Genomic DNA, 1682 nt, shown 5'->3' on the forward strand with positions numbered 1-1682 from the left:
TTTTACTAGGTGCTGAAAATCATGGAATTTTTGGAAGAACTCAGACTTGTGTTTGATCAAATAGATCCATGTGAATTTACTGAAATCGTCGATGAAACTCACATAGTACTTCTTTCTTCCTACTGTTTTAATAGCAGGACCCCAAACATCAGAAAACACAAGTTCTAAGGAAAATTTTGATTCACTTATTGACTTAGGATAAGGCAACCGGTGACTTTTGCCTTTTTGGCATGCATCACATACATAATCTTTATTGAAAGAATTTGCACACGGGTGATTATTCTTGCTAATGATTTTGCTAACAATAAGAGGAGATGGATGGCCTAGACGTCGGTGCCACCTATCTGGAGATAGCTTGGTGGCACTGAGCATATGCTTCTTGACGTCGGATCCCGTGTGCCTAACCGGGTAGAGTCCTCGTGTACCCCTGCCTCGAAGGAGCACCTTCTTTGTTCCCCGTTCCTTGACAAGAAAAGAATAGGGATGAATTTCAACAAAGGAATTGTTGTCAAGAGCAAGGCGGCTAGCAGAAATTAGACTTTTGTTTGCTTGAGGCACATGAAGGATATTATTTAGAAGGAGATCACGATCAGGAGTGTGAATTGCCGAATGACCGATGTGTTTGATAACCATACCTGACCCACTGGCAGTGTGAATCTGCTCGTTTCCATTGTAGCAATCACGCACGGTCAGCTTCTCCAGGTCTTCAATGATGTGATCGGTGGCACCACTGTCCAAGTACCAATTTGTGTCAACCCCATACTGCGGTGCAGCTAGGTTGGCTGACTTCTCCTCCACGCCTTGGTAGGATTCGTCATAGCGCTTCCAGCATTGCCAAGCTGGATGGCCCATCTTGCCGCAAATTTGGCACTGGACTCTAGGGGCGGCAGAGGCATGGTTGTTGTAGTTGCCCCCGCCACCACCGTTGTGTCCACCACCGCGCCCTCCTGACTTGGAGTAGCCGCCGCCGCGCCCGCTGCGGTCACCACCATTGCCGCCTTGGCGGCGACCGCAATCACCACCGCCACCGTTTCTGCAGCCTTGAGTAGCGGCGTTGGCAGAGGATTGAGACCCTCCACCCCGAAGATTGAGCCTCGTCTCGAAGCTAAGCAGCTGTGAAAACAGCTCGACCACGGTCACCGGCTCCACCCGGGAACACATGGCGGACACCACCGGGTCGAAATCTTCATCTAGCCCGGTGAGGATGTGGGAGACGATGTCGTCGTCGTCCACCTTCTTCCCTGCAGTGATCAACTCGTCGCAGAGGGACTTGATCTTCCCGACATAGTTGGTGATGGAGGAGTTGCCCTTCTGCAGGTTGGCGAGGGCAATCCTGACGTTGGTGGTCTGAGAACGGGTGTGAGATGCAAGCATCCCTTCCACCGTGTTCCAGAGTTCAGCCGCGGTGTGACATGATGCAACCTGGATGGCGATCTCACGAGGCAGTGTCGTCAGAAGATAGGAGAAAACTTGCTGATCTTGAGCATACCAGGTTTGGAATTCAGGGTTTGGCGCCTTCGCCGTCGTCTTGCCATCAGATGAAGTGACATCAATCTGCATGGGCGGCGGTGGCTGCTCGACGTCGAGGTACTTGGCCATCTGTGCGCTTCAGATGGCCGAGAGCACCGTCGCCCGCCATAGGGCCTGATTGCCCTTCGTGAGCTTCTCGGTGGCAGCGTGCG

The 1682-nt window shown here is 51.9% G+C and overlaps 1 pseudogene; it reads right to left on the reverse strand.

Annotated features, from left to right (window-relative positions):
• Positions 1–1097: 1097 nt before the first annotated feature.
• Positions 1098–1236, reverse strand: LOC123177775 (uncharacterized; annotated as a pseudogene).
• Positions 1237–1682: the final 446 nt, after the last annotated feature.

The sequence above is a fragment of the Triticum aestivum genome, unplaced genomic scaffold, assembly GCF_018294505.1.
Source record: "Triticum aestivum cultivar Chinese Spring unplaced genomic scaffold, IWGSC CS RefSeq v2.1 scaffold130279, whole genome shotgun sequence".
Lineage (NCBI taxonomy): Eukaryota > Viridiplantae > Streptophyta > Magnoliopsida > Poales > Poaceae > Triticum > Triticum aestivum.